Raw genomic sequence first — 7,311 nt, 5'->3', positions numbered from 1 at the left:
CTGAGTTACAATGTTCTTGAAACCTTAAGATGCTTGAGATATAAACCCTCCATTATCTTTGGTTCCCTGGACCCCTCAGGACATTATACTTGAGGTCCTCAGAATTCTAGTTCCTTTCTAGTCCCCTGAGAGCAACATTCTACCTGGGTAATGTAATTCACAGCATAGCCATATTGCTCAAGTGTCCCAGACCACATCAGTTTGGAAATACCATACGTAGTCCTATTCTCCCCCAGAAATGCAGCCTGCTCAGTGCATCATACTGCTGAAAAGAAAGTAAGAACTGTGATGAGTGCTTGCAAGCCAATCTCCACACATTCTGATCTCCAGATTTTCTAGACAGCCCTGCTGCCATGGTTAAAGTGACTGGCTGGCCTTTCTGCTGACACCGGGACAGTGCAGAAAGGCCAAATGGGAAAAGGTAACTTGAATTTTAAAAAATTAATTATTGTGCGACTCTATTTGCTGATCTTTGACCTGCTAGATTGACTTATTACAGTTTCATCTTCCTACTTAAGCACTGGGGGTTACCTACAACTTTTCACAAATTAGGATGGAAAATCACAGGCAAGTACCTCCTAGACAACCTTAGTCAAGCTGAATACCCCACCTCTCCGTGTGGCCCATGCAAAGCTCCTGCTTTGAACTGCCAGACAACTCGATGCTGAGAGCTGTGTGCACATCTGGATCTCCATGGTTCTCCTGTTCCCAAGAGCCCTGCTGTGCACTCCACCCACATCCTGAAACACCACCTGTTACCCTGGCTGGAGCGTCCTGACAGCAAACGACAGGTGCCCAGTGCACACTCCATCATCTGTGATCAAGGAGACTCTCCAGCTTGGCTCTACTCTTGCCGTATCTGCCGCTGAGACTGCCGCTAAGCACCTGGTCACCACTGGGGTTTAGGTTTGGCCTTGCCAAATACCCTTCAGCCAAATACTTTCTGAGCTCTCATTTCAGCAGTATGCTGGAAAAGACTAAGATAGAAAAGGGAAGGAACAAGCAACAGCTAAGGGGTGCCAGGAGAAAAAAGAGAAAATATATCACATAACCCTGGTTCCTGATAACCATTTTTTGTGTGCTTTCCTTTTATCACCTACTCATTGAGGTCGGAGCATGGCAACTCAAATCCCGTTGTAGAATTTCAAATTCAGATATCCCCTACCTGAAAACAAATTACAATATGAAGCCTTACAATGAAGCAAAGTGTTCTTAGATATTTATAAAAACTGAGGTGGATTAAAACATAACCTAATTTATCAAAAATATTACTGTACATACTTTTTCAAAGAGTTTGACTACTGCATAAACTAGTTACGAACTTGTTGAGGACAAAGTTTCATCTGATAAAACAAATAGCAAATTTATGGAGCAGAGTGCTCTTTCTGCTAACTTAGCTGGTAAAAGGGTAAGTTATACAAAGTCATTTCTGATGTATGTCAGCCATGTAGAATTATAAAATAAAATCATTTCAGTAGTCACTGAGCCACAGAAGAAATAGATCTTTCTTTTGAACTTGGAAGTATAGCCCAAAATCCAAATGCTAGATATTTCTGGTTGTAACTCCTAGTATTTTTTCTGTTACTGAAACACCCTGGAGGAACACCTACGCAATAAAGTAATGTCTCACTGACCCAAATCTACCACTGCACAATTCAAACAGGTGAGTCAGATGGAGATGTGTTAGTGGCCATTGTTTGAATGATGTCCTTGAGGCAAATTCTCCCCCAAACATGAAGTATTGGTTTGGTTTACTATTCTAATCAGGACAGAATGTTCCAAGATGCTGTATTTAGCCTGACATAGTGGCCGCCACCCCATGGATTGGAAGTCAATATGACAATTCTATCAGCTGCCTAGTGTGTCTGCTCTGATTAAACATTCAGCAACTTGGGAAATAACCACATGGGGATCCATGGGCCTGCTGGACTCACTGTAGGATGGACCTGGGTCATACTGTCATTTATTACTTCACCTCTATAAATGCCCCTAGTGGGCTTTGAGTCTTTAGGGATTAGTATCAAGTTAGAGCTATATTTATTTCCTAGGGCTTCCTTTAAACAACAGAAATGTGTTCTCTCATAGTACTGGAGGCCAGATATCCAAAATTAAAGCATTGGCAGTGCTATTCTCCATCCAGAGGCTCCAGAGAAAGATCTTTCCTTACCTCTCCCAGCTTATTGTGACTCCCGGCAGCTCCTGCTATTCCTTCGTTTTTGACTACATAACTTGAACCCTTGCTTATATCTTCACATAACTTTCTTAGGTCTCATCTCTTTTGAGTACATTTCCTTTGGATTTAAGCTCTGCCTCAATCCAGTCAATTATAATCACATATACAAAGATCCTATTTCCAAATGGGTCACATTCTGAGTTCCCAGATGAACATGAATTTGGGGGGACATTATCCAATATACTACACATCCACTTCAAAATTGCATACAAGTATGGTTTTTTTCCATTTTCCTTATGTGCACCCAGCCGTCTAGTAAATGAATGCAGATCCTTTGTGGAAGGCTTGTAGGAAGATTATAGTATCTCTTTTGTCACAATAGTGTAACGTTCTTTTAAATAGCCCAATCTCACTTTGACTCAGGGGCCTGTGGGCCCTATAAATTGGTTTAGGTACCAGAACTGACTGAGGGAGCATATGAAATCAATTATGGGGAATCAAACACTAAATAATGGTAAGTATGCATCTAAAAGTTCTTGAAAAGCAATTTTAAGAAAAACCTAATATTAAGTTGTAGAATTTTCCAGCGTACTTACCAGTGTCCAGGTAACTAACTGGCTGATTAGTATGTAAACAGTATAGTCATAAAAAGGGTAGAGCATAACAGTTAAAACAACAACAAGAAAGAAAATGAAAATGAACAGAAACAAAAACAAGGCAATGCAGGCTTTCTTATAACTCTCCTACCTTGACTAATTATGCTTTCCTTTTTCCTGATCAAAATCTGGATTAAGCAGTATACCAGCTGGGGAGATGCCCAGGACATCAATTAATAAGTAAGCAGTAAAACATCAATAGAATACATTGACTATATGGTGTCAATTAGTGCAGTTCTCTATAAGAGAATTTTTAATGTAACTGGATAAAATGTAATGTAGTTGTATTCCCATCAAACTAGATAGTAATCTCAAGGGGAAATTTAAAAATACTGTATTCCTCTCCCACTAAATAATATCGAATAAAGATTTAGAGCATATAAGTTTGAATTAAGGTAAACTGATTGTATTAGCATTTCTGACCAGTCTTGGTCTAGTTGTGCCTACCCGTCTTTGTCTTTATCATGACTCTCAGTTGGTTTTCTCCGTATCTCAGCTATAATCAAAATACCTCTGAGTCAATCTCTTTTCATTTGATGTCCTAACTTGTGGGTTATTTAAAGTAACGGGTCATTAAATACAGAATTGGCTGGACCAAGTTAGCTAGCTCCTCCTTTTCTCCAGGGAGAAGAAGTAATTCTTGTACAAGTTAGTAAAGCAACTGGTTAAATTATTTCCCATTATCTCATAGAATTCAGATAATATACCTAAGGTTGGTGATTTACAGCACTTTGTGAGAATATATCAGAAAGGATTTTGTATATGTTAACTGCTTCTTGAAGCTTTCAATAATGTCTTATAAGTAATAAAACTTCTATTTTAGCTCATTCATCTGAAAGAAAAAGGCAAAAATAACTTCAGAAAAGAGATGTTTTACATGGCCAAAATAATCATACACCTTGCAGAACTGTCAAAGCTAAATTTTCTGGTCTAATCTAAAGTACTATGAAAAAAGTTAGGGATGTTAGCAGAGATGAACCATAAGACCAAGGCTGGGGTAGAGCCAGAGTAATGGAAGGGATTCAGTTCACCAAGCCACCGCTATACAAGACATGAGCAGCTATATACATATGATGGTGGCCAGATGGTATTAAAATGTACGGAGCAGTGTCTCACCAAGTGACCAGTGGCGGGGAAGATTACTTTAGGAGTAGACAATGAAAAGGTGCATAGTCTGTACAAAATTTAAAACATTAATAGAAGTCTATTCTAGTTTCAAATAATTCAAGCTCATTTCTGCTATAGTTTACATCTTTGACCCTGTGGATTCACATTTTACTAGCTTTTAAAAATAGATTTCAAATTAAGCAGGATATTACTATAGTGATTGTAAAAGTCAAAGAAAGAGAACTTGAGTTTCTTTTCTTCTTTTTTTTTTTTTTTTTTTGAGACAGGGTTACTGTGTGTAGTTCAGGCTGACCTTGAACTCACTCTGTAGTCCAGCCTGGCCTCAAACACACAGTGATCCTCCTGCCCCGGCCTCCCAAGTGTTGGGATTACAGCCATGCAATTTGCTACCACACCTAGCAAATTTCTTACTTTCTTCCATTCTAGGTGATTTTTTTTCCTTTTGGTACCAGGGATCAAACTCAGGACCTTGCACTTGCAAGGCAGGCAGCAGCACCACTGAGCTAAATCCCTGGCCCCTAAGTGATATTTGGAGGTATTTGTGCTTAAAGTTAAAAAAATGGTGAAACAGAATGAACTGCAAGAAATAATATTATTAGTAGTAAGTAAGATTTTTAGTTCACGCATGGAACATATTACTGATATTGAATATCTTTAAAAATGATAGTTAGGAAGCTGAGAGGCAGAGGAAAGCAAGTTTGAGGCCAGCCTGAGCAACTTAGTAAGACTGTTTCAAACAAACAAACATCTCAAAATGCATTTTCCTTTCTTGATTACTAATTATTTAAAACTAAAAAATAAATCAAGATAGGTCAGGAATTTAGCTCAGTGGTGCCACGCCTGCCTCAGAAGCACAAGGTTCTGAGTTCGATCCCCGGTACCAAAAACAAAACAAAAAAAGTGAATCAAGACAATAAAAATTACGTTTGTTATTATTTAACAGTTGCCTTAATTGAACCTTTGTAGACATTTTATTAATATTCACATATTAGTTACTGTACAATTATGCACTTAAAATATTATTCTATCAATCGTAACAAAAGGATCAAAGTTTAAACCACTACTTAATTGTGCCTTTTCCTTTTTTAATATTGTAATATTAAATTAATCAAAAGATTTTTTAAATGGGATCTCCTTGTGTTGCCGAAGCTGGCCTTGAACTGCCAGACTCAAGAGATCTCCTGCCTCAAACCTGGCACTGCATGTGTGCACCACTGTACCCAGCCTATTTTATTTTTTTACTGGCATGATTGTATATATGAAGTTCAATAAAAGAAAATTTGACCTGCATTTCTATGGTGACCATTATTAGGGTTATTTTTCATTTCAAAAGTATTATCAAAACTGATGCCATTATAAAGAGGAAGGAAATTTTTGAAATGAGCTGTTCTGGGCTTCAAATATAGCTGGGCATAAATTAAGTTGATAACATAGAAACTTACGATAGATCCATGGGAGTTTATTATACTACCCTCTCTACTTCTGTATTTTTTATGTAACAAGTTTTCAAAAAGTTATAAATGAGATGATAGATATATATGCCAGTTAACCTGCTCTTTATACATGATATACATGTATCAAAACATCACACTATACCCCTTAAATATGTACAGTACTATATGTCAATGAAAAGTTTTTTTAAGTTTTTAAAAATTGAGATCACATGCAAGCGTTGAAGTGCGGGTATCTGGAGGGATTGGAGTCGGGATCATAGAGGGTGCCAGCAGTGAGACGGAAGGTAAGCAGAGATCGGACCTGGGTAAATGTGTGGACAGGCCTCATGTAAGGGACCTGCTTAACTGTAGGTGTGAGGGTAGCTACAGTCAAAGGATTAAGGGTGGAACTGAGGAAAATTTGTATATGCATTATGTATGTATGCGTGGTATTAAGGGATCGAACTTAGGGGTGCTGTACCACTAAGACACAGCCCCAGTCCTCTTTTATTTTTTAGATAGGGTCCCACTAATTTGCCCAGGTGGGATGCAAACTTCTGCCTCAGTGTCCCTAAATGCTGGGTTTGCAGCCGGACAACATGAATTTTAAAACAACAACATTAGTCCTCAGATCATTATTACTACTATGCATACCCCTAGGGATTCTAGGGTACACGAATCTAGAATTGACTATTTATTGTTATTTTCCTTCGTGGGCTGTTCCCACTAAGTTAATTAGGGTAAGGGAAATATATAGCAGTAATTGAGCCTCCCCCCAAAAATAGGAGGAACGAAAGCATTCTGGTGGTAAATAACCTTCCTCTGGAGCCTGCTTCCTTTATCATAGGAATTATCAGATCCTATAATGTAGAATTCCGGGATCTCTACGATACAGAGCAAAGTATGAAGGTCGAGGAGTTCAGAGTAAAGGCTGGTTCAGGCAGTAAAGATGAGTTTGTTTCCTTGCTCCAAGCGCAGCCATGTGTAGTAATTTCTAAAAGCCTGCACTTGTAAGAGCTGTTTGCTAAATTTGAAGTCTCCCACTGAGAGCTACAGCAGTATAGTGTTGTCTTTTTTTAAGAAAATGAGCTATTTGTAAAAAATTTTAATGCCATGGGTTTCTGAGCTGCTTCCTTACAAACAGCTTTTTAATATTGTCCTTTGTAAAAATTTTACATTAATTACTCTATATCCCTTCTGTTCCCCAGCAGCTTTTTCTCCTTAGGACCCTCCTTCCATTTTATCACATATACGTTTCTCTTTATCTCTTCCCTTTCCCTTTTCCTCCTCAGTTATCACTTTTGTACTACATTCTTGAGTTTTAGAGGCTAACAATGCTTTAAAGTGAATTTAACACAACCCTTGACAGATGAGGAAACAGAAGCCCTGTAAGGTTGGGCAATTTGCCAGAGACATCTCAGCAAGGCCATGGCAGAGTTGGGCCTAAAATGGAGGTCTGCCTCTTAATCCAGGGCTCTTGCACAAAACTATGCTGTTGCCATGGTTCTGAAGCCAGCAAATCAGACAGATTTGAGTGCTTATGGATGGATGAATGCACTGTATCAAACAATAGCTTTCTTGATGAAAAGAAAATCTGACTGGTAACTGAACCTTCTGCACTACAAGCAGTGAAAGAAGTAAGTCTCTGTAGGTTGCTGCCCTGCTCAGGGTAGGGACAGGCAGAGTTGAGAGCGGGTGGACAGACTGGGGCGTGGCCCTGGCTCCACTGTGTCCCAGATGGATCATGTGGGAAGCCCTTTGGCTGCATGACACTGTTGTAGGCACCCTGTGGATTTTACATCACCCAAAGCTATAAATGGTTTTGCAAAGAAAAAAAAAAAAAGAATTACAGGTCTCCCATAGCCCACAAAAATATGCTCCACCTAAAAAGCAGCCCATAATTTGGCTGCATCCAGCTGGG

This window comes from Fukomys damarensis, unplaced genomic scaffold, assembly GCF_012274545.1.
Source record: "Fukomys damarensis isolate Sample0158 unplaced genomic scaffold, DMR_v1.0_HiC HiC_scaffold_11, whole genome shotgun sequence".
Taxonomy (NCBI): Eukaryota; Metazoa; Chordata; class Mammalia; order Rodentia; family Bathyergidae; genus Fukomys; species Fukomys damarensis.
Note: the sequence above shows the minus strand (reverse complement) of the source record.